We start from the raw sequence: 26963 nt of genomic DNA, 5'->3' as shown, positions 1-26963 counted from the left end.
TTGAAGGTTGGATGTATGTATTATATACTGTATGTTATTGTTACGGATTACTGGATACACTACTAATCTTGATTAGCGCTGGCTTACCTGAGGTGCGGAGTCTAACGATCTCCCCGGTATTCACCAAGAACCGCCGCAAGGCGGGATGGGCTTTGCTGCCAGGAGTTGCAGGTCGCGGTCCTCAGGTTTGCCCCAAGATGTAGTACAGCGGAATAGGAGCAAGATGAGAATAGTCGGACAGGCTGGGTAGGTACACAGGCAGGCAATGCAGACAGAATCAGAAGGCAATCTCGGAGTCAATAAAACCGGGTCGGTACACTGGTCACAAGAACAGATGCGTGGTCAGCTAGCCGGGTCGGTACACAGGAATGGCAGATAAACGTATAGAGAGAGAGGCGTGAGAAAATCCGGGTCAGGAGCATCTGTTCTTATCGGGGATAAAGTTTGGCTATCTACACAGAACATTCGTTTAAAGGTTCCAAGCAAGAAATTTGCCCCCAGGTTCATTGGTCCATTTACCATCTCGGAGATCATCAATCCAGTAGCTTTTAGACTAAGCTTACCACGTTCTCTACGTATTCCAGATGTTTTTCATGTGTCATTGCTGAAACCAGTGGTTACTAACAAGTTTTCCACCCCTCCTAGGGCTCCTCCTCCTGTTATTATTCAGAATCAGGGTGAATATGAAGTAAAACAAATCCTGGACTCCCGTAAAAACAGAGGTGATGTACAATTCCTAGTAGACTGGAAAGGATATGGTCCCGAGGAACGCTCCTCGGTAAGAGCAGTCGACCTTCATGCCCCCCGTCTACTCAAACGCTTTCATAAAAAATTTCCCTGTAAACCCGTATAGGTGTCCGGCGTCCACCTTTAAGGTAGGGGGTACTGTCACGATACTTACCCTTCTGCGTTCCCCCGCCGCTCCGTCGGACCCGGAAGCCGCACTTCCAGGTTCGGCGGTGAGAGTCAGAGCAACTTACCATTTCCTGGCTCCTGATTCCTGTGTCCTCCTTGTTCCTGCTTCCTGTGTGCTTGACCTCCTGTGTACCGACCTGGCTTGCTGACCTTCCTGATTGCCTGTGCTCCTGACGCCTCTCTCTCTATACGTTTATCTGCCATTCCTGTGTACCGACCCGGCTAGCTGACCACGCATCTGTTCTTGTGATCCGTGTACCGACCCGGTTTGATTGACTCCGAGATTGCCTTCTGATTCTGTCTACATTGCCTGCCTGTGTACCTACCCGGCCTGTCCGACCATTCTCATCTTGCTCCTATTCCGCTGTACTACATCTTGGGGCAAACCTGGGGACCGCGACCTGCGACTCCTGGTAGCAAAGCCCATCCCGCCTTGCGGCGGTTCTTGGGGAATACCGGGGAGATCGTTAGACTCCGCACCTCAGGTAAGCCAGCGCTAATCAAGATTAGTAGTGTATCCAGTAATCCGTAACAGTTTGCTCTGACCATGGATCTAGCGGCTAAAGATCTACTGGAGCATTTAGTGGGAAGAATGGACAAATAGGAGGCAAACCAAGAGCAACTTTTAAAATTCCTCCAGAGCTTATCTACCCGGCTGGACGTTGTTCAGAAGACCTTAGTGGCCGCCAGACCTCCTGCACCAGTGAGTGTGGCTCCAGACCCTCCTCCTGCAGCAGCAGCTTCTTCCTCCCAATTGCGGATACCTAATCCGCCTAAGTTTGATGGAGACCCTAAACTTTGCAGAGGATTCTTGAACCAATGCTCCATTCAATTTGAACTGTTACCCTGGAATTTTCCTTCTGAGAAGGCTAAGGTGGCCTACGTAATTTTGCTGCTGTCTGGTCAAGCCTTAGCATGAACGTCACCCTTGTGGGAGAGAGATGATCCCATCCTGCATAACCTTTCCACCTTCCTGTCCACCTTCAAGAAGATCTTTGATGAACCAGGAAGGGTCTCCAACGCATCTACCGGGTTATTGCGTCTTCGCCAAGGCAACCAGTCTGTGGGTCAGTATGCGGTTCACTTCAGAACTATGGCCTCTGAGCTACATTGGAACGACGAGGCTCTTGTGGCCACATTCTGGCAGGGTCTTTCCGATCGGATTAAAGACGAGCTGGTGACCCAAGAACTCCCTACATCTCTGGACGATCTCATCTCTCTCTGCGTTAAGATTGACTTACGTTTCAAGGAGCATAATTCCGACAGCGAACAATCTCGACGTAGTATGATCCGTTTGGCTCCTAATTTCCAGACACCTGTTCTTGCTCCCGAGCAACCGATGCAATTGGGGAGGACCCGCCTGTCGGCCGAAGAGAGGGAGGGGAGATTCCAGAACAAGTTATGTTTATATTGTGGAGAGAGCGGTCATCTTCTGAACTCTTGTCCCAAACGTCCGGGAAACGACAGGGCCTAACGTGTTCGGGAACTGTGTCGTTAGGCCTCCTTATCCCGTCTCCCTCAGTTCCTTATAGTAATGATTGTGTCACCATTCCCATTTCTTTACAGTCTGGACAATATACTTTTTCTCAGTCCGCACTCCTTGACTCCGGGGCTACTGAGAATTTAATTTCTGCTGCCTTGGTAAAACAATTCTCCATCCCCATGCAAGCTTTAGAACAACCTATCTCCCTTTTAGTCATCAATGGGGGAAGAATTCCTGAAGGATCCATCTTTTTACGCACAACTCCTCTTCGTCTTCAGATTGGAGTACTTCATCAGGAAGTATCTCCTTCTTTGTAATCCATAAATCTACTAATCCGGTTATCCTTGGACTTCCGTGGCTTTGTCTCCATTCCCCTAACGTGGATTGGCAGTCCGGCCATATCTTATCTTGGGGACAACATTGTTTTAATCATTGCCTATCAAAGGTAGTTCCCAAGGAGGATCCCAAATGCCACACTAGGTTACGCTTGGCACTTCTTCTGAACCCTACCAAATCTTTTCCAATGTCTTTTGTGAACAGGAGGCCACGAAACTCCCTCCACATAGAATTTGGGACTGTAACATAGATCTCTTTCCTGGCAAACCAGTACCCCGAGTCAGAGTGTATCCACTTTCCGTTCCTGAATCCAAGGCCATGGAGGATTATGTCCAAGATAATCTGGGAAAAGGCTTTATCCGAAAATCCTCTTCTCCTTCTGGGGCAGGCTTTTTCTTCATAAAGAAGAAAGACGGGGGCCTCCGCCCTTGTATTGATTATCGAGGCCTAAATGTCATCACCGTAAAAAATCGGTACCCCTTACCACTAATCTCAGAATTATTTGATCGTATAAAGGGGCCTACCATCTTTTCTAAATTGGACCTCAGAGGAGCCTATAACCTGGTGCGCATTAAGGAGGGGGATGAGTGGAAGACAGCCTTCAACACTCGGGACGGGCACTTTGAATACTTGGTCATGCTTTTTGGGTTGTGCAATGCCCCGGCTGTTTTTCAAGGTTTCATGAACGAACTCTTTCAAGACCTATTATATCAATACGTGGTCATCTACCTAGATGATATCCTCATCTTCTCCCAAGACTTAGTATCACATCGCAAACATGTCTTGGAGGTTCTGTCTCATATTAGAAAGAATCATCTATATTGTAAATTAGAAAAATGTATCTTTGAACAGAGACAAGTTCCTTTCTTAGGTTATATCATCTCCGGCACTGGATTGCAAATGGATCCTACCAAGTTAAAAGCCATACCAGATTGGCCTCAACCCTCGGGCCTTAAAGCTATACAACAGTTCCTAGGGTTCTCCAATTACTACCGCCAGTTCATTAAAGGATACTCTACCTTGGTGGCACCCATCACTGCCTTAACCCGTAAGTCTGCCTTAACCCGTAAGTCTGCCAAAGTATGGACTGAAGAGGCCGCCCAAGCCTTTGCTACCTTAAAATCTCTCTTTTCCTCAGCACCCATCCTCCAACAACCTGACTGTTCTCGCCCGTTCATTCTAGAGGTGGACGCATCCTCTGTAGGTACGGGAGCAGTACTCTTTCAACGAGATTCTACCGGTAAACTACATCCGAGCTGATTCTTTTCCCTTCGCCTGCTACCTGATGAAAGGAACTACTGGCCGTAGTAATTGGAGAACCCCTAGTAGCCGTTGTGTAGCTTTAAGGCCCAAGGGTTGAGGCCAATCTAGTATGGCTTTTAACTTGGTAGGATCCATTTGCAATCCAGTGCCGGAGATGATGTAACCTAAGAAAGGAACTTGTCTCTGTTCAAAGATACATTTTTCTAATTTACAATATAGATGATTCTTTCGAATACGAGACAGAACCTCCAAGACATGTTTGCGATGTGATACTAAATCTTGGGAGAAGATGATGATATCATCTAGGTAGATGACCACGCATTGATATAATAGGTCTTGAAAGAGTTCGTTCATGAAACCTTGAAAAACAGCCGGGGCATTGCACAACCCAAAAGGCATGACCAAGTATTCAAAGTGCCCGTCCCGAGTGTTGAAGGCTGTCTTCCACTCATCCCCCTCCTTAATGCGCACCAGGTTATAGGCTCCTCTGAGGTCCAATTTAGAAAAGATGGTAGTCCCCTTTATACGATCAAATAATTCTGAGATTAGTGGTAAGGGGTACTGATTTTTTACGGTGATGACATTTAGGCCTCGATAATCAATACAAGGGCGGAGGCCCCCGTCTTTCTTCTTTACGAAGAAAAAGCCTGCCCCAGCAGGAGAAGAGGATTTTCGGATAAAGCCTTTTCCCAGATTATCTTGGACATAATCCTTCATGGCCTTGGATTCAGGAACGGAAAGTGGATACACTCTGCCTCGGGGTACTGGTTTGCCAGGAATGAGATCTATGTTACAGTCCCAAATTCTATGTGGAGGGAGTTTCGTGGCCTCCTGATAAACAAAAGACATCGGAAAAGATTTGGTAGGGTTCAGGAAGGAGTGCCAAGGGTAACCTCCTGTGGCATTTGGGATCCTCCTTGGGAACTACCATTGATAGGCAATGATTAAAGCAATGTTGTCCCCAAGATAAGATATAGCCGGACTGCCAGTCCACGTTAGGGGAATGGAGACAAAGCCACGGAAGTCCAAGGATAACCGGATTAGTAGATTTACGGATTACGAAGAAGGAGATACTCTCCTGATGTAGGACTCCAATCTGAAGACGAAGAGGAGTTGTGCGTAAAAAAATGGATCCTTCAGGAATTCTTCCCCCATCGATGGCTAAAAGGAAGATAGGTTGTTCTAAGGCTTGCGTGGGGATGGAGAATTGTTTTACCATGGCAGCAGAAATGAAATTTCCAGCAGCTCCGGAGTCAAGGAGTGCGGACTGAGAAAAAGTATATTGTCCAGACTGTAAAGAAATGGGAATGGTGACACACTCATTACTATAAGGAACTGAGGGAGACGGGATAAGGAGGCCTCCTAACAACACAGTTCCTGAACACGTTAGGCCCTGTCGTTTCCCGGACGTTTGGGACAAGAGTTCAGAAGATGATCGCTCTCTCCACAATATAAACATAACTTGTTCTGGAATCTTCTCTCCCTCTCTTCGGCCGACAGGCTGGTCCTCCCCAATTGCATCGGTTCCTCGGGAGGAAGAACAGGTGTCTGGAAATTAGGAGCCAAACGGATCATACTACGTCGAGATTGTTCCCTGTCGAAATTATGCTCCTTGAAACGTAAGTCAATCTTAACGCAGAGAGAGAAGAGATCGTCCAGAGATGTAGGGAGTTCTTGGGACACCAGCTCGTCTTTAATCCGATCGGAAAGACCCTGCCAGAATGTGGCCACAAGAGCCTCGTCGTTCCAATGCAGCTCAGAGGCCATAGTTCTGAAGTAAACCGCATACTGACCCACAGACTGGTTGCCTTGGCGAAGACACAATAACCCGGTAGCTGCGTTGTAGACACTTTCTGGTTCATAAAAGATCTTCTTGAAGGTGGACAGGAAGGTGGAAAGGTTATGCAGGATGGGATCATTTCTCTCCCACAACGGAGACGCCCAAGCTAAGGCTTGGCCAGACAGCAGCGAAATTACGTAGGCCACCTTAGCTTTCTCAGAAGGAAAATTCCCGGGTAACAGTTCAAATTAAATGGAGCATTGGTTCAAGAATCCTCTGCAAAGTTTAGGGTCTCCATCAAACTTAGGCGGATTAGGTATCCGCAATTGGGAGGAAGAAGCTGCTGCTGCAGGAGGAGGGTCTGGAGCCATACTCACTGGTGCAGGAGGTCTGGCGGCCACTAAGGTCTTCTGAACAACGTCCAGGTAGATAAGCTCTGGAGGAATTTTAAAAGTTGCTCTTGGTTTGCCTCCTGTTTTTGTCCATTCTTCCCACTAAATGCTCCAGTAGATCTTTAGCCGCTGGATCCATGGTCAGAGCAAACTGTTACGGATTACTGGATACACTACTAATCTTGATTAGCGCTGGCTTACCTGAGGTGCGGAGTCTAACGATCTCCCCGGTATTCCCCAAGAACCGCCGCAAGGCGGGATGGACTTTGCTGCCAGGAGTCGCAGGTCGCGTTCCTCAGGTTTGCCCCAAGATGTAGTACAGCGGAATAGGAGCAAGATGAGAATAGTCGGACAGGCCGGGTAGGTACACAGGCAGGCAATGCAGACAGAATATGAAGGCAATCTCGGAGTCAATCAAACCGGGTCGGTACACGGGTCACAAAAACAGATGCGTGGTCAGCTAGTCGGGTCGGTACATAGGAATGGCAGATAAACGTATAGAGAGAGAGGCGTGAGACAATCTGGGTCAGGAGCACAGGCAATCAGGAAGGCCAGCAAGCCAGGTCGGTACACGGGAGAAACGGAATCCAGAGTAGTCAGCAAGCCGGTACACAGAAGGTCAAGCACACAGGAAGCAGGAACAAGGAGGACACAGGAATCGGGAGCCAGGAACTGGTAAGTTTCTCTGACACTCACCAAGTGTCAGAGCTATGTATTTATACAGTGTCCCATTTGATTCCCCACCCTGGGTAGCGATCATGTGACCGCCCTAGGTAGCGATCACGTGAGCGCCGAACCCGGAAGTGCGGCTTCCGGGTCCGACGGAGCTGCGGGGGAACGCGGAAGGGTAAGTATCGTGACAGTTATATACTGCATGATCTGTGTTATATACTATATTCACTTACTGCTCAGATTTCTTTATTTCATTTACCTATACATTGTCCAAACAGGCTCCAACTTGCCAGGATCCAGACGAGAAAACAGCAGCAGGTTGTGAAATCTGCAATAACAGGTAGGAGAATCCTCTTCTGTTCTTCGTTGCTCTTCTGCACTCCCCCCGTGCTGTGCTCGCAGTGAATGACGTCATCACGCCCGACATTCACAGAAGAGGGGACCAGGGAGGAGCCGGATCGCCACCTTTTGTGGTCACCTGACCGTTCAGGTCAGGTGACCACAAAAGGTAAGGTTTTTTTTGGTTTTTTTATTTGGAGTCCTGTCTCGGGCCCCCTTGTCCGCTGGTTACCCGGGCACCTGCCCATCGCGCTCAGTCGGAAAGACGGCCCTGCAGCCTTGTCTTTAGCACTCTTAATACTGTTTTCTAACCTCTCTTTCTCTCTCTCTCTCTCTTTGTCTTTCTCTCTTTCTCATGGTAATTCTCTCTCTTTCTCTCCCTCTCTCTCTCTTTGTCTTTCTTTCTTTCTCTTGGTCTTTCTCTCTTTCGGTCTCTTGGTCCTTCTCTCTTTCGGTCTCTTGGTCCTTCTCTCTTTCGGTCTCTAGGTCCTTCTCTCTTTCGGTCTCTTGGTCCTTCTCTCTTTCGGTCTCTTGGTCCTTCTCTCTTTCGGTCTCTCGGTCTTTCTCTCTTTCGGTCTCTCGGTCCTTCTCTCTTTCGGTCTCTCGTTCCTTCTCTCTTTCGGTCTCTTGGTCCTTCTCTCTTTCGGTCTCATGGTCCTTCTCTCTTTCGGTCTCTTGGTCCTTATCTCCTTCGGTCTCTCTGCCCTTCTTTCTTTTGGTCTTTCAGTCCTTCTCTCTTTCTCTCTCTTTCTCTTGGTCTTTCTCTCTCTCTCTCTCTCTCTCTATCCTTTGCTGTCCTCTATATCTCACCTTCCTCAATGTCCATCCACCTGCTGTGTTTCTACCTTCCATATTACGCACCTCCTTCTTGTCACCTTCACTCCTCCTCATCCTCTCCAATCTAATCCTCTCCCCATAGAATTTAAGGATATTTAGTATCATCTCGAGACAAGAGGAGCAGAGCTGAACCATTAATCTTCACGTAATTGAAAACTTTATTTTCTTTCTTGTCAGAAAACAACTATTGTTTTTCTCCACTTCAACTTGCCCCCACACTCTGGCCACCCCCCCTCCCCTGACACCAGGGCCGGACTGGCCATCGGGCACTTCTGGCAAATGCCAGAAGGGCCGATGGCACCGTGGGCCGGTCCGGCTACCTGTGATCACCACTGCTATAATTGAAAAAAAAAAATTGTACTTGCAGTGGAGCCGTCATGACGTCACACGTCATGACGGCTCTGTGGGCTGGGCCATGCTTCAGGTTTGCGGCCGCGTGGTGTAACGTCAGAACGGCCGCGTAGGACTGGATCAGACGGCGCACAGATTCCCGGAGGCTGCAGAGGCTGCTGAGGTAAGTATACTTCTTTTTAACAGGGAAAATGGGTGCAAGGAGGGGAGAGGACCCGATAATATGTGAAGGGGGGAGGGGGAGTGGGGCTGAAAGTGTGTGCAGGGGAGGGAAAAGGGGCTGAAAAGAATGGCACACAGAAAACAGGAAAAAGGGGGAGAGAATGGCACACAGAAAAAGGGAAAGGGGGGGCAGAATGGCACACAGAAAAAGGGAAAAGGGGGGACAGAATGGCACACAGAAAAAGGTGAAACCGGGGGGGGGGGGAGGATGGCACACAGAAAAGTGAGGATGCCACACGGGGGGGGGGGGAGGGAGAGAAGAGAAAGTATGCCACACGAGGGGAGGGGGGGTGCTGTATATTCCTACTGGATATTTATATAACCTCACATTTTTTGCAAATGTACTTTAGTGTTGTTAATGTTTTACTCTGTGGCATAATATGATTTGGGGGCACTATTGAGGTATAATATCAACTGGGGGCACTATTGTGGCATAATATGATTTGGGGGCTATTAATTGAAAGAGGGGCTGTTTGGGAAAAAAATAACGTCTATTTATTAAATGTGAATAGGAATTATTTAATGGCACTAATGGTTGGGGAAATAGGTATATTTCTTAAACGTGAATGCGATTTAATTTCTTGCTGGGGTTGTTTGGAGGGAGGTATATAGGTTTATTTATTAAACGTGAATACTACAATTTTAATGTTGAGGCTGGAGGGAGGCCTAATTATAAAACATGGGTTGCATTGATTAAACACCAGGGCTGGTTGGAGTTTTCTAAATTACATGTAGCCATTTTTTTTCTCCAAATAGGGCCTCCAGCATTCCAGGATCCAGACAAGCAGCAACTAAAGACACCAGCAGACACAGGTGGTGTAAATGACAAGAACACTGGTGGGGAAGTCCCGAATTTTGGTGACACTCTCGTCTAGTGAGATTTGATCCGACTACAAGGACAGTTGGGAGGTAAGTCCTACTTCACAATGTACTGCTTGTGAAGGCAAAGCTGCGTGCACCTAACAGTAGTGCACACAGTATTGCCTGTGTATTTGTCTAACATTGTGTCTAATATGATAACCATGTTACATAATAGGGGCCCCCTGTCTTAAAAACCCAGGCCCCCCGAGCGTTAATCCAGCTCTGGTTAGCAGGAGAAATCTGATAGTTGCTCCCAGTCCGTGGATAGGACACAGCCTGCAGAGCAAGCCGAGGAGCTCTAGGTCTCACAAGATTTGGTAATCTCGTGAGACAAAGAGCTTCCTTGCTCACACTACTGGAAGTTCACACCCTTATGGATGTAAGCAGCACCAGAAGCATAGATAACTACAGTGGGCTGGGGGTGTCATAATGTGCCTGGGGAGATGGCGTGATGTGGCTGGGAGGGCGTGATAAATGTAATGTTTTATTATGATGTATGTATCAATGCCCCATGTTGGCCACACCCACAACACGATGTGGCCACGCCCTTTTCGGCACCGCCGCTGCGTGGCGGCACACTATTTCTTTTCTTCTGGACCAGAGGTGGGCCTGTGTACTTTAAATGCCAGGGCTGATTTTTATTCCCAGTCCGGCCCTGCCTGGCACAGTTCAGTACTGGGCGAGGGGCAACATTGCCTGAACTTGCTCCAGGCATCATGGCTCTATGCTACACCTCATCATCCACTGAGCTCAGGAGGATGGGGTCAAGAATTGGGCCCCTGCCTGTAAACAGTGTCCCACGGTTTCTGATGGCAGGCCTGGTTGTAGGGGTGGGATTCAACTCTAGGTCCAGATGATTGCAGGAGGAGCAGAAAGCAGCTGACTGAGGAGTCACAGGTGGTCAGTTGTGGAAGAAAGGCCAGGAGCCCACTTTAGATTTCCATCAGGACTTGTAGCAGGTGGAGAGGCTGGTTCGGTCAGTAGGGTGACAGTTCTACATCACTGGAGACAGATTCTGTGTAGGTGCTGTAGATGTATGCTATATGTGTTTGATGGTGGTGACATCACTGCCATCCTCTTGCCAACCAGGAAGTGCTGGCTGACAGGAAATACCTGGCAGCCATAGTTGCCAATTCCGCTTATAACAAGCGAAATTGGGCTTCTTTTTTTGTGAAGTTGCAGGGTTTTTTTACTGCCGCGGGTAGCTTGTTTTTGGACTTGGACAAGTTCTCCAAGTCCTCAGGCTGCATAATCGGTTTTTTGGTTTTTTTTGCCTCTGTCACCATTTTGTGATTGGTACGTTCATTTTTTTTTTGTGGGCAGGTTGTGCAGCAAATTCCTCCAATGAAGTGGCGCTTTGTGGGTGGGCGGAGTCAAAGGAAGACGTGGAATAAATCACAGGAAGACTGATCTACAGCAACCTACTGAAATAAGTGCTGTGACAGACACACGGTCGCTGCACTTATAGCAGGTAACACTGTTATATAACTCCCTCCCCTCCCATTCAGTAAGCTGCTCATGTCACAAGACTGCTTATACTGTTATATCAGGGGGCTGTGTGGGATAGACATACCAGAGTCCTAAATTACATAATTTGTGTTTTCATTTGCCATATCAGTGTATAAATGTGTCCCCTTGTGTTTATAAAGGTTTTCTAAATGGAGATTCAGTGTAGAAATTAGTACTATAGAAAAGGACGGTCCCCTGTAAGTTGGGCTTTTTTTGGGCTTTTTAGGATTGGTTTGGGCTTGTTTTGGGCTTGTTTTTCACTAAGCAGTTGCTCGTTTTTCATTTCAGAGTTGGCAACCCTGCTGGCAGCCATCTTCAGTTCTCAGTATATACCACACAGTAAAGACATGTTTTCACAGTTCTCCAGCCTCTGCTTTTGATTTGAGCTCAGACAGTTCTACATGGTGTCAGAAGGTTGGCTGTGATGGCACAAGGTCTCCAACGCATAGATCCACTTGTTCTTGATGACGACTCAAATTCAAGAAGGAATGTTGTGTATACTGCTGTGCTGGACTCTCAGACAAATCAAAAAAGGTACAGACATATACCCTGTTAAATTTAGCTGGTGCTGAAGCTGTAGATAAAGCTGACACTCTGCCTATTCAGAGGAGGAGGATCAGGAGGATCCAGACACACTAATAAAAAAAAATGATAAGATATGCTTACCAGAGAAATATGTCATAATGGACAGACATGCATTTAACACTGCTGTGCAGACCCTCTCTGAAAGCATCCAGCCATATGCTGCCAGATTGAAAGTAATAGCAAAAAAATGTGAATATGGTGATTTATCAAGTGAGCTTATCAGGGACAGAACTGTGTGTGGGACGTATGATGATGTCACTCGTACGCATCTACTGCGGCAGAAGACACTGACACTGTACACTACTATACACATATCCATGTCACATGAGCAGTCCCGCAAAAGTGCAATCAAGTTGAAAAAAGAGACTGATATATGTGACCTCCGGCAACACGAGCAGCAACAAACACGCTTTGTGAATTGCGGCGGTTACCATTCCTATGAACGTCACAAATGTCCTGCTTTCAATAAATGCTGCAATGCCTTTGGTAAACAAAATCACCAACCACTGATCACTATTCTCCGCAAACCTATGCACACTGCTTCAGCACATATCCAACGGTTCAGGCTCAAGTTCCAAAGGTACCATCTCGATGTGGTGTACAAGCATGGAAAGGACCTCTACATAGCTGATGCTTTATCATGTGCTCACCTTCCAGATTCAGGTGTCCCTGATGCTGACGATGACATGGATGTTACGGAGTTTGATGTCCTCTCCTCCCGGCGCATAGAAGATCTGTCTTCTTTCAGGGACTTGCCTCGTGACCTCAAGTCATTCTTTGCTATCCAGGTTGAAGGATGCATTATATTGGCCCTCTATGGCTGCTGACATTGAGCGGGTAGTCTCTGCTTGTGCTCCCTGCAATGCTCTACGGCCTCATCATGCAAAGAACAGCTCACTCTCCATGAGGTATCTGACCTCCATTGGTCCATCGTTGCTGCAGATCTTTTTGTGTGGAGGGGAAAAGAGCACCCTGTGTTAGTGAACTCATATTTCGGTGGGTTCAAGATAGACTATCTTCCTAAAATGATGAGTGCCACAGTCATTATCAAGATGAAAAGACACTTCTCTATCCATGGCATACCACGCAGGCTGCTCACTGACAACACCATGCAATTCATGAGTTCCAGTCCTTCACCAATGAATGGGACATCTCACATGTCCCTAGCAGTACACGCTATCCGCAATCTAATGGACTAGCAGAAAGGGCAGTACATTCTACAAAGACAAATGCTACAGAGAAGGTTCAGAGGTATTCATGATGCGCTAGGAATAAATATGTAAATATAATGAAAATATAGCTCCCCCTCATACATCCAATGAGCAAATGGTACCCAAGTATGCATCCATAAATCCCACAACGTGATATAACAGTGTCTCAGTATGTAAAGTTCAATGGCTCAGTATGTAAAATACAACGGTGTCCAATAGATTCGGAGGATTATCCATCAAGGCTCTGGTCTCGTACCATGTGCTATGTTTGGAGAAAGTATGAATTTTGTGTGCGATTGGAAATATGGCAATGAAGTTTTCCCATAGTTCAAAAAAGTTTTTTATGTGTTTTATAGCCAGCATATTGAGTGGGGAGCTGGAGGGCAAGCCTAGTAATGTTGCAGGTTCAATTATGCATATTGGGAAAACTGTATTAGTCTGTGAAAGTGTTTAGTCCTCCTCTCTCTCCTGTTGCTACTGTAATAGGATAATTGTCAGGCTGTAGGCCTTACTGAGGACTGCAATGAAGGAGAACACTAACCGGTATTAGCACTACTGAACTAGCAGGTGCGGAGTCTAACTTACCCCTGGTATTCGCCAGGGACCCCCGCAAGGAGGTTTGGACTTCGCTGCACAGGGCGCGCATGTCGCAGTCCTACTAGCCAGTTGCCGGTGTAGTGTAGAAGGGTCAGACGGTCGGCTCAAGCCAATCAGGAATGCAAGGTACAAAGGAGAATCCAGAAGCGTAGACAACAAACTAAGGTAGCAGGAACAATATGGGTCACGCAGATAGGACGGTCGACAAGCCGGGTCACAGCAGGAGAGCAGAAACACACTGGAGAATGGTCAGGGAAGCCGGGTCACAACAGGGAATTAACCACTAGAATACTAGAGACTGGAACCTGTTACTCTGGCACCCTAATGGCGCCAGAGCCAGGTTTAAATAGGGCAGACTAGGCAGTGATTGGAGGAGCCAGGAGGCGGCATGCTGCAGTAGAGGTAGCGTCAAGTAGGGCGCATGATAAGAGGGGAGGTATAGGATGTCTTCCATAGACAATGAAAAAAGGGGAATAGCCTGAGGAAAAGTTTAAGAGGTTATTATGAGCAAACTCGGCCCAGTAAAAGAGATCACTCCAGGAAGCTTGATACTCTGAAGAAAAGCATCGCAGGAAACACTCCAGATCCTGATTCACTCGTTCTGTCTGTCCATTACTCTGGGGGTGGTAGCCGGAAGAGAACTTGAGTTTGACCCCGAGTTTGGTGATGAAGGCTCTCCAGAATTTAGCCAAAAATTGTACTCCACGATCAGAGATAATTTCTTGAGGACATCCGTGGAGACGGAATACATTTTTTAAAAACAGATTTGCGAGCTCAGGAGCTGAGGGAAGGCCTTTACATGGGATGAAGTGGGACATCTTGGAGAAGCGATCTACCATGACCTAGATGGTATTGTAGTCATGGCTTAGAGGAAGATCGGTGATGAAATCCATCGTGATGCTGATCCAGGGGGAGGCAGGAATGGGAAGAGGAAGTAAAAGACCAGAAGGGCTCTGCCTAGGAGACTTTTGGTGAGCACATACACAGCAAGCCGACACAAACTTGTGAACATCCGAACCAAGGGAAGGCCACCAGTAGTATCTGGAAAGAAATTCTTTAGTCCTCTTGTAGCCGGCATGACCTGCAAATTTAGATTCATGTGCCCAGCACAGCAACTTGGGACGGAGATGTGGATCTACAAAGGAGCATCCAGGAGGAGGAGAGACCGTGGTGGACTTTGTAAGTGCCACTACTTGAATAGGGTTAAAAATGGTCTTGTTGTTCGGAGGAGCCAGAGAATCAGTATTATCAAAAGATTTGGATAATGCGTCGGCTTTACAATTCTTAGAACCAGGACGAAAAGTAAGGATAAGTTGGAACCGAGAAAAAAAAAAGAGACCAGCGAGCCTGGCCAGGATTGAGACATTGTGCCTCCTGGAGGTAAGTAAGGTTCTTGTGGTCTGTCATCACAGTCACGGGGTGTAATGCCCCCTCAAGAAGGTAGCACCATTCTTCCAGTGCCCTTTTAACAGCTAGGAGCTCCTTATCTCCGATCCCATAATTTAATTCACAACCAGAAAATTCTTGGAAAGAAATCCACATGCCTCCAAGGAGCCAGACAAAGATCTTTGGGACAGGACAGCCCCAATTCCTACAGAGGAGGCGTCAACCTCGAGAAGGAAAGGTCTCCCTTGGTCCGGTTGTTTGAGAATGGGAGCAGAAATGAATGCCTCCTTAAGAGTCTTGAAAGCCGTTACTGCGTCTAGAGGCCATGGTCTACAGCAGGCTCCTTTGCAAGTCAAGGCTGTAATGGGACTGATGATGGAAGGTAAAAATTTAATGAACTGGCGGTAGTAGTTGGCAAACCCGATGAAGAGTTGCGTGCTTTAAGACCAGCAGGTAGTGGCCAGTTGAGGATAGTTTCCACTTTCTCCGGGTCCATTTGGAGACCAGTACCAGAAACCAGCTAACCGCGGAAGGAGACCTGGGGACATTCAAAAAGGCATTTATCCAGTTTACAATACAAAGAGTGTTCTCGGAGACGAGAGAGGACAGCCTTAACATGAAGACGATGAGAGCGTTGATCGGGAGAGAATACTAGGATATCTTCCTGGTAGACAATCACAGAGTGGTACAGAAGATCCCTGAAGATCTCGTTGACGAAATCCTGAAAAACTACAGGAGCATTACAGAGCCCGAAGGGCATCACCAGGTACTCGTACTGCCCATCACGAGTGTTGAATGTCGTTTTTCACTCATCACCCTTACGAATGTGTATCAGGTTGTTATCTCCTCTGAGATCAAGTTTGGAGAAGATCTTGGCACCCCGGATGCGGTCGAATAGTTCCGTAAAAAGGGGGAGAGGATAGCGGTTCTTGATAGTAATTGCATTCAGGCGACGGTAATCAATGCAGGGTCTTAAGAAACTGTCCTTCTTTTTCACAAAAAAGAATCCAGCTCCCGCGGGAGAGGAGGATTTCCTGATAAAGCCTAGCAGAAGATTGTCAGAGACATACTGTGACATGGCATTTGTCTCAGGTAAAGATAGTGGGTAAACTCTACACTTGGGGATAGTTTTACCGGGCATGAGTTCGATTGGACAATCCCACGCACGATGTGGAGGTAGACTCTCAGCGGCAGTTTTGCTAAACACATCGAGGAATTCTAGGTATGGTTTCAGAAGCTTATATTGGGAGACAAGAGAAAGGCAAGGTAAGTGGGTTTGTGGGTGCATCTTAGAGAGGCATCTGTCGAAACAGGAAGCACCCCAGGAAGATACCTGGGTATGGAGCCAATCGAACTGGGGAGAGTGAGTTCTGAGCCAGGGCAAACCCAAAATGATGGAGTTGACGGACTGAGGAATGATCAGGAACTTAATCCATTCGTGGTGAAGAACCCCTACCTGCAACCGGACTGGATCAGTGATACAAGTGATGGAACCGTTGCAGACTCGTTTGCCATCCACTGTGGTGAGAACCAATGGTTGAGGCAACGGATGAAAGGGTATGCGGAGCTTAGACACCAGAGTGGCAGAGATGAAGTTCCCTGCGGATCCAAAATCCATGAAGGCAGAGCATTCCAGGGAGATATCTGTAGACTTAAGGGTAACTGGCATCAGGAAGTTGGTATCTTTAAGGGAGTAGGGAGTATGGAAACTGGATCCTAGGACAACCTCCCTTCTATTGCTTAGGAGGTGAAGTTTCCCGGCCTCTTTGGACAAGTTGATAGCAGATGAACGGACTCTCCACAATACAGACAGAGGCGTTTCTTAATCCGGCGTTCTCTTTCATCCCGGGATAGACGAGAAAGACCGATCTGCATAGGCTCTTTGGCCGAGAGAGCCAGAGACTGGAAGCGAGGAGTCAAACGAGCAAGGCGGCGGCCTTGATCTCTCTCTAGAGAGCGTTCTTGTTGATGAATGTCTACTTTGACGCTAAGTGAGACCAGCTCATCCAGTTTTGTAGGAAGATCCCGGGAAGCGAGGGCGTCCTTGACAGGATCAGATTACCCCTGCCAAAAAGTAGCTGTCAAGGCCTCATCGTTCCACCCTAGTTCAGAGGCGAAGGTACGGAATTGTACTGCATACTGGCCGGCCGAGAGAGATCCTTGTCGAAGAGCAAGAAGACTGGAGGTGGCAGAAGACAATCGGCCGGGCTTATCAAATAATTTCCGAAAATTTTCGATGAATATGGTGGAGTTGTGAAGAGATACATCATTACGCTCCCATAGCGGGGAGGCCCAGGCCAGGGCCTGTCCGGTGAGGGTGGATATAATGTAGGCTACCTTGGCTCTCTCTGAAGAGAAATTCTTTGGTGCAAGTTCAAATTGGATGGAGCATTGGTTAAGAAATCCTCGACATCCATTGGGGTTACCATCATAATTCTCAGGAGTAGGTATCCGTAGACTCCTGGAAGTAGTGGCATTCGCACTAGGAGGGGGTGCAGCCGGAGAAGCTGCCTGGGGAAGATTCAACGAATCCATGCGGGGTATCACACCTTGTATACACTGAAGGAGTTGAGCCTGGTTAGACTCTTGCTGTTCCACTTGCTGGCCCAAATGGTCGAGGAGGTCACGAGCAGAAGGTTTCCCAGAGCCGTCCGTCATGGCCAGAGTAAACTGTCAGGCTGTAGGCCTTACTGAGAACTGCATTGAAGGAGAACACTAACCGGTATTAGCACTACTGAAACTAGCAGGTGCGGAGTCTAACTTACCCCTGGTATTCGCCAGAGACCCCGGCAAGGAGGTTTGGACTTTGCTGCACAGGGCACGCAGGTTGCGGTCCTACTAGCCAGTTGCCGGTGTAGTGTAGAAGGGTCAGACGGTCCGAGTCAAGCCAATCGGGAATGCAAGGTACAAAGGAGAATCCAGAAGGGTAGTCAACAAGCCAAGGTCGTAGGAATAATAATAGTCACGCAGATAGAAGGATGGTCGACAAGCCGGGTCACAACAGGAGAGCAGAAACACACTGGAGAATGGTCAGGGAAGCCGGGTTACAACAGGGAAATAACCACTAGAATACTAGAGACTGGAACCTGTTACTCTGGCACCCTAATGGCGCCAGAGCCAGGTTTAAATAGGGCAGACTAGGCAGTGATTGGAGGAGCCAGGAGGCGGCATGCTGCAGTAGAGGTAGCGTCCCGTTACTAGGCATGCGCCTGACAGGAGGCTGGGGCGGAAGCCGCAGCGCGTCTGTTGCTAGGCAACAGAGCGCTGCGGCCGGTGGAAGGCAGGCGTCCGTCCCCGTCTGACAGGGGATCAGCGGGGACGGCGCCTGACAATAATATGGCATATTAATAATAATAATCATCATTACTACTAACCACCATGAACAATATCTGGTTGGTATTCTATGCCATAGCTCCATACGGCAGGGAGAATATGCTTGTTGCATGTTCTGGCATGAGTGGTTAGAGGGAGGGAGAGATTGGAGGGAATTCCTGTCCTTTTTGCCCAGGGCACGTGATTGGGCAGTGCCATTGCTGCAGGAAGCAGTTTGTTTATATTGACATGTAAATGGGGTCTTACTCAGTTACACTTTTTTTTACATTTGTGTTTTGATCAAATCATAGAAACATTCAAAATAGAGATCACTGGCTCTAAACTTTAAACCACATGAGTCTCTCCCAATATGAAGCATATTAGTAACACGTAGGTTTACCTTTTTCAAAACCTCCATTTGTCCTCCTTTCCTTTGTCACCATTTATCCATTTTCACTGCACTACAAGTTCATATTGCTTATTCTCTGGTGTCAGATGTGTTAGTATCATATGGTTATAAGATCCTATGATGATTAGAACTGAAATTCATAAGCAGGGTCACTCATCTCCATTTCTTTTAAAATTTAAATGAAAATAATAATCAGTGATTCAAATAATAATAAAAACAAATAATAAAGCTTAACTACAGTCAATTCAGAACTATATGATTGACCAAGAATTCAGAAAAGTGGTGATCTGCTCATGTAATATGATTGTTATTTGATAATAGAAGGAATGGAAAGATAGATCAGAAAATATTGCTGATTCCACCCCTATGTGATTAAGGCACCCTTGAAAATGTAATTATAACAAATGTAGTATATATCGTATATTCCAACAATATTTACAGTTGAAATCATTACTTACAATTGCTAATAAAGGAATGAATATATTAAAAACATTTAAAAAATGAAATTATAAGGATAATAAAGAGCCACAAGCAATACAGAGAGCAACACCAGAAGCAACAGTTGATTTTCATCAATATTTAAATCACATCTTTTTCTTCGTAATCTATATATCCATATTTCTTTATTTTATTTTGATGTGAATCATATTAGAGACATGCAGAGAGAGTAAACGTTACATTTTACAACATAGAGATGTGTACTTCTGTGTGACAATATTATTTCTTTTTTCCCTTGTGTATGTTGGACAGTTTTACATTTGAAAGCAGATGCATAAATAGCCATGGCAGACCACATCTATTTTAATCACTGTATAAGATTGTAAGCTTCTGAGCAGGGCCTTCTCACCAGGGGCTGACTGGCAGACCTTAGCCCGGGTGGCAAGCACACAGCACTGGCCCATAAGTAGCAGCCCATCCTTAAAGGGTGGTTTTTCGGTACGATATATATTTATCAATATAAAAAGAGGCTATTTTATTGTTGCTTAACATAGCGATACTTTATTATTATAAATGATAAATCTTAAATAATGAAAACAAAAAATGCAACAACAACAAAAAAACCTCAGTTTAAATTGCATTTTATTTTAGATGTTATTTCTCCCTACAGCACTTTTGTTTTTTTTACATACCTGGCTGATTATAATGGGGTATAAATCATATTATAGCAATAGATTATATAATGTTCTATTACAGTACTGAACACGGGCTAATTTATTATAATGCAAAAAAACCTTTTGCTTTAAAACCTGATGTTTTTGGCAGCAAAATGGCTTGTTTTTGCCTTGGACTATATACTAATAGGGTTATTATTTGTTTTAAGGTTAACCAACAACAAATAATATGAGCGGTGCTACTGGTAGGAGGAGCAGAGCATTACATGTCAATTTGACACCCTGGCCCAGAGCTGGTTTAAGGCTCTGGGGAGCCTGGGTTACTTTAGACTGGGGGACCCCTTTGATGTAACATGGTCTTCATTTTAGACAAATACACAGGCAATACTGTGTGCACTACTGATAGGTGCACACAGCTCTGCCTTCATGAGTAGTACAGTGTGAAGCGGGACATACCTCCCAACTGTCCTTGCAGTCAGACCAAATCCTGACTAAGCGAGAAAGTCACCCAAATTCGGGACTGCTCCAACAGATTCAGGACAGTTGGCAGATTGTCCTCCTCTCTCCTACCTGTTCTTGTCACTTTCACCACTTGTGGCTGCTGGTGTCCTTTGATCAGTTCCTGCTTGTCTGGATCCTGGAATGTTGTAGGCCCTATTGGTAAAAGAAATGGGTACATGAAGTTTGAACTTTAGAAACTTATCAATATAACAGCCACGTTTCATAAAGCCTCCTTCCAGCCAAAAATAAAATAATAGCATTCACATTTGATTGTCACAACTGTATGTTGCGTAGCTGCTAGCGTTGGCACTACTTGGAGGAAGGTGCGGAATCTAACGTGCCCCTGGTATTCACCAGGGACCCCCGCAAGGAGGTATGGACTCCGCTGCACTAGACACGCAGGTCGTGGTCCTTCCCCAATTCGGATAGCGAGGCACGTGAGAAGAATGGTCAGACAAGCTGGGTTGGTAACAATGCTGGCAACCAAGGTACACTAGGAGTATCCAGAAGAATGATGAGACAAGCCGGGTCGGTAACAGTCTGGTAATGCAGTACAACAGGGAAATCCAAAAGAGTGGTCAAACGGTCCGAGTAGAAGGGGCACAGGCAGGCAATGAGACCTGATACTCTGGCACTAGAGGACAGACAGGATATACCTTATAAGGGCTGGACAGCCAATGGATGGAGAGGGGGCGGCGGCGCTGTCATCAGCCACCGCCGGAGGTCATGAGTAGCGTCCCGTTGCTAGGCAACAGGACGCACATGCGCAGATGGCCGGGCCGGGTGGCTGGAACCAGGCAACCAGACGCGCGGGGACGATATGCAGGCGACCATCCCGGAGAGACAGCGGGACGGTGCCTGACATTGATAAATAGATCTACTTTCCTCCAACTAGTCCTGACATTAAATACAGAGCATACACATTTAATAAGTAGACCTATTTTCCCCAACATTAAATAGTATTTACATTTTATAAGCAAACCTATTTCCCTCCCTCCAAACAGCCCCAGCAATAAATTAAATAACATTTACGTTTAATAACTATAACAATTTCTCCCTCACAACTGATCTTCCGGCTCTAATCTCCAAAAGAAACTTACACGTACATTATACAGAGCCAATTCTATTACAAATTGCATAGCTTGTTCTGATTACACATATACAATACAGAGCACATTATGGTTACTGGTATACAAAACCCGCTCTCTGGTAACCAGTGTACGCTACAGAGCTCATTCTGGTAGTAAATATACATGACAACATATCTAATGGCAATAACATGCCTATTAATATACCCAGCAGTAGTAGGATGTCCATAATATTCCTAGTAGAAGTAGTGCCTAGTTGTGTGCCTCGCAGTAGCAATATTCAATAGCACGTAGAGCAGTAAGAATGCTCAGTAGCATGATAATAGCTGATAATAGGCGCTCTTACTGAAAATGCTAATGCTGCTCTGTCGTGAACATAGAGAGCTTACAATTATTTATAAGGGTTAACCTATCAAATAATTGTGGGGAATAAGTGATAAATCATAACTGCAGTGTAAATATGTTATATCAACTGAATCCATTGATAAATTGAGCTATTAAAGTGTAAAATGGGAAGACAGAAAGTCTGTTGTATGTTCCAGTGTGAGAAGATAGGAGTGTCACCTGTGGCAGCAAAGAGCCCCTGCTGTGAGATATAGCCTGGCCCGGGATGGAGTTTGACACCTGAATAGACTTTTAGGAACCGCTCAACATGGTGTTTGGTTCACAGAGGCCATGTGCCAGCGTGGCTATACTTTATATAGACAAATGGAATTCAGTTTTTAAAATATGCCACTTAAAATCAATAAAAGTAGCGATCAACCACATATTCCTCCATAGCATGATGAAGAGCAAATCATATGTCAAATTCAGAATTCTTCCCCACAGAGAAGTTAAGGAAATGAGTATAAGCTCTACAATTACACTGTATCTGGGTGTGTTTGATATAAAAAAATGGACAAGTTCATAGGGGATTTATTAATAATAAAATTGGACCTCTGTGACACTCCACAGGAAAGTTAGGTCACATAGTAGAATTTATTAGTAAATCAGGTAACATACAAATGGTGATTGAAAAAGTGTCACAGGCCACAACCACTGGGGGTAGGAAGAGGTGTGGAAGTGTCTTTCAAAGGCTGAAACCAGGTACAGCAAATTGTCAGACTTTGGGAAATCAATTCACATTGATAAGCTCTCTATTTTCCAAGCCAATTTCCCTTGGCCAGAATATACCACTTCAATGTAAGTTATACTCTGAATGTAATCCTTTTTATTTTAAACTGTTTTGCTTGTGTATGTGATGTTAATTTATTAATTGCTTAATAATTAATTTTTATATCTGAATGCCCAGTACTTCTGTATATTAAATAGTCTAACAAATCCATTACCCTATTAAGAAGAGATAGCTCGACCAAGGTGACCGTTTGAATGCCAGTGTGTGATTTGTTGATACATTTGATTAACAAGCTTAGTATGTGCTTGAATTTATATTTGTGTAACAGCCTGGAGGTGTGACGAGTTAACCCTTTGCTTGCTGGTGTGGGCTTTGTTAGCCTGTGGGTAGCTAGAAGCCTTGTGTGCCAGTGTGGGACAGTATATTGGCGTCCTATTGCCCGTATTCAATAGGTGGTGGCAAACCTGAAGTGTGTAGGGGTGCGAGCGCTGTTTGGGGGCGATTCAGTTGGTCTATAACCTGTGTAATAGGTAGAGAGAGACTGCGGGTTGGAATCGTGTGTGACCTCATACAGCAAACACCCCAAAGTCACGGCATCTGGGTGTCAGTCGCCGCCCCACTGCTCCTTCAGGGCGGCTGTCTGTCTCTGCTCCCGTCGCAATACTTCCAGCGGGACCGCCGGTTCATCTGCGCATGTGCATCCCGTTGCTAGCAACGGGACGCTATTCTTATCTCCGGCGGCGGCCAATGACAGCGCTGTCGCCTGTCTCTCCATTGGCTGTCAGCACTATTTAAGGCAACCCCTGGCCACATACCTGTGCCACAGTATCAGGTCTTGTCCCGCTCCAGCATCCTAGTGTGTTTTTGGCTTGTCTGACTACCCTCTGATCTCCAGTGTCCTTACTATCCGGCTTGTTTGACTTATCTTTTTGGATTTCCCCTGTGTATTGTTAGCTCCAGAAAGTTACCGACTGGGCATTGTTTTACCTCACTTCTGGATTCTCCCTTGTACCTCGTTGCCAGCACATTACCAGACCGGCTCGCTTGACTACTCTCATTCTGTGCCTCACTATACGACTCAGTGAAGGACCGCGACCTGAGTGTCTCCTGCAGTGGAGCCCATACTTCCTTGCGGGGGTTCTTCGTGAAGACCAGGGACACGTTAGATTCCGCACCTTCTACTCGAGTTGCGCCAACGTTAGTAGGTACTCTAAGCATAACTTGTGACAGTATTCTCTGGCCATGACCACCGAGGGTACAGGTGAACAATCAGCCCGTGACCTACTCCTCCATCTGGCTCAGCGAGTTGAACAGCAAGAGACGGCTCAGACTCGCCTGCTTCAGTGCGTCAATGGAATGTTCACCCGTTTTGACGCCTTGCAAAGTTCTTTGACCACCCCTCCTGCTGTAACCTCCTCTGCAGCGGCATCGTCCAGTGTGGCCACTTTCTCCCCTGCTTCGTCCAGCTTGTGCATTCCGGCTCCGTAAAAATTTGATGGAGATCCTAAACGGTGCAGAGGGTTTTTGAACCAATGCATCATACAGTTTGAATGCAATCCCGGGGCATTTCCTTCGGAGCAGACTAAGGTAGCTTTCATAATCTCTTTATTGAGCGGCCAAGCTCTTGCCTGGGCCTTTCCACTCTGGGAACATAATGACCCTCTTCTTGGTAGTTCTGCATCCTTCATTGAATCCTTCAGGAAGGTCTATGACGAACCTGGGAGAGTGTCATCTGCTGCTGCAAGTCTGTTATGTCTCCGCCAAGATAACCTTTCTGTGGGACAGTACGCGGTACAGTTCTGTACGCTGGCATCAGACTTAAAATGGAACAATGAGGCTTTGGTAGCAATATTTTGGCAAGGTTTGGCCGATCGGATCAAGGATGAACTAATTTCCAGAGAACTACCTTCAGATCTAGACACACTCATATCTCTGTGCATCAAAGTGGATCTGCATTATCAAGAACGTACGCAGGAATGATCTTCTACAAGGTGTTTTGTACCACAATTGGCACACCATTTCCAGAACCTGGTCCTGCCCCCGGAGGAACCAATGCAAATTGGACGTTCTTGACTGTCTCCGGAGGAATGGGAGAGACGATTTAAACAGCGACTCTGCCTTTACTGTGGAGATTCTGGTCACCTTCTCAAGGCTTGCCCTAAGAGAATGTGAAACCCCTCCTCCTAGACGGTAGAAGGGAGGCCACTTTAAGAGAATCCAGTTTTGCTCCCTATTCCAAAAACACTTCTGAACTTCTCATGGCTATCACCCTGGACACCCCTAAAGGATCTTATCTCACCATGGCTTTTGTGGATTCCGGCTCCTCCGGGAACTTCATCTTGGCAGTTCTCGCTTCTTGGCTCCAGATTCCTCTACAATCTTTGCCTCAGCCGGTCTCGCTTACAGCAGTTGATGGTAATCGTGTCAGCAATGGTTCCATCTCCTTTGTTACTTCAACAGTTTGGCTGATGGTAGGAGCTTTACACAGTGAGACTATCCCGTTCCTGGTGCTGCCTAAATCTATTAATCCACTCATCATGGCTTCGAATGCATTTGCCTCAGTTGGACTGGGGTCGTGCTCAGAGTGTCATCATAGATGTCTGTCCATGGTGTCTTCCCCCATAGCTCGGGTGGTCTGTTATTCCATATATGCAGACTCTACTCTTCCTTCAGTGTATGCTGCTTTTCGAGATGTCTTTTGCAAAACTGAAGCTGAAAGTCTTCCTCCCCATCGATCCTGGGATTGTCCTATCGAATTAACGCCTGGTCAACCAATTCCCAAGGGTCGGATCTTTCCGTTGTCTCGATCTGAGATGCTAGACATGTCTCAATACATTGCAGAAAATTTGAAATGTGTGTTCACTTGCATGTCTTCTTCTCCGGCCGGAGCAGGGTTCTTCTATGTTAAGAAAAAGGATGGTTCTCTACGCCCATGTTTTGATTAACATCCCCTTAACCGCATTACCGTTAAGAACCGTTACCCTCTACCCCTTATCTCCGACTTGTTTGACAGGATCAGCGGTTCCCAGATATTCACTAAACTCGACCTTCGAGGTGCCTACAATTTAACTCGTATTATAAGTGGGGAAGAATGGATGACGGCCTTCAATACCAGTGACGGGCATTATTATTATTATTCATTTTTATTTATAATACGCCACTAGGTATCAGTAGCGCCGTACAGGGACAGACAGAAATACAGTACAGGGTGAGACAGCACGGTACAGTTAACAAGAAGCACAGTAACTCAGAAGCTCAAGGTACAGCTAGATGAAAGGTGAGGGCCCCCATCGAGTAGCAAGAGGGGCAGAAGGACCTCACGGAAGAGACAAGGAGCTGGAGAGCAGAGCTAAGGTGGTGGAGAACAGGAGGAGAGGAGGCCCTGCTCGAAGTAGCGTACAATCTAAGGGGAGGGTGGGACGGGCATTTCGAGTATCTTGTAGTGCCCTTAGGCCTCTGTAATGCCCCTGCCATCTTTTAATCGTTTGTCAACGAGATCTTACAGGACTTATTGTATATTTCCGTTGTAGTCTATCTGGATGACATTTTGGTGTTTTTTAAGGATTTTTTCTCCCACCGTGAACACGACAAAGAGGTCATTTTCAGACTATGCAAACATTGCCTCTACTGCAAACTAGAGAAATGCGTCTTTGAGGTTCCACAAGTGTCTTTTCTTGGATTCATTGTTTCCGGCAAGGGGTTACAAATAGATCCAGCTAAAGTATCCACTATTTTGGAGTGGCCCCAACCCCGGGGTCTCAAAGCAATTCAGAGATTCATTGGTTTTTCCAACTACTACCGACAATTTATCCAAGACTTTTCTATCATTATTGCACCCATCACAGCATTAACCAAGAAATCCGTTGACCCCAGAGTTTGGTCTCCGGAGGCCATTGCAGCCCTTGTCATTTTAAAAAAGGCTTTCTCCTCTGCCCAAGTTCTTGCTCAACCTGATCAGGAACGACCAATCTTCTTGGAAGTTGATGCATCATCTGTTGGTATCGGAGCAGTTATCCTTCAAAGATCTTCTTCGGGCATTCACACTTCTTGCGGATTCTTCTTCAGACGATTTCTTCCCAGTGAAAGTAACTAACGAGTTGGGGATAAGGAGCTTCTGGCCATAAATGCGCACTCGAGGAATGGCGCCATTTACTGGAGGTCGCTCTTCATCCAGTCACTGTGTTTACAGACCCTAGAAATCTGGTATTCATCCGGCAAGCCCGCTGTCTCAACCCTCATCAGGCTCGCTGGGCATCCTTCTTTGCATGGTTCAATATGGTTCTCACGTTTTGTCCAGGCGCCAAAAACGGGCGGGCTGATGCTTTATCACAGTCCTTTCATGATTCGGATCGCTTGACCCCGTTGGAAACTCAATCCATCACTGATCCCTCAAGTATAGCTCTAAACAGAACAGAGACCTGTACTCCCCCTCGTGGTCGATCCTTTGTGGAAGTCCATCTACGACTCAAGACCTTACATTGGGCGCACTCTTCATGCATTGCTGGTCACGCCGGGATTAAGAAGACCACCGCATTACTTTGTCGCCGGTTCTGGTGGCCCACAGTCCATTCGGACATTCGTAAATTTATTATGGCTTGTACTGTCTGTGCCCAACATAAATTTTCCAGAAGAGCTCCTGCTGACTTGCTTCATCCGCTACCCATTCCCAGTTCTCTCTGGGAGAGTAT

Source organism: Mixophyes fleayi, chromosome 4 (genome assembly GCF_038048845.1).
Source record: "Mixophyes fleayi isolate aMixFle1 chromosome 4, aMixFle1.hap1, whole genome shotgun sequence".
In the NCBI taxonomy this organism is placed as follows: Eukaryota; Metazoa; Chordata; class Amphibia; order Anura; family Limnodynastidae; genus Mixophyes; species Mixophyes fleayi.
The sequence above is the reverse complement of the archived record's forward strand: the minus strand, read 5'-3'. Positions refer to the sequence as shown.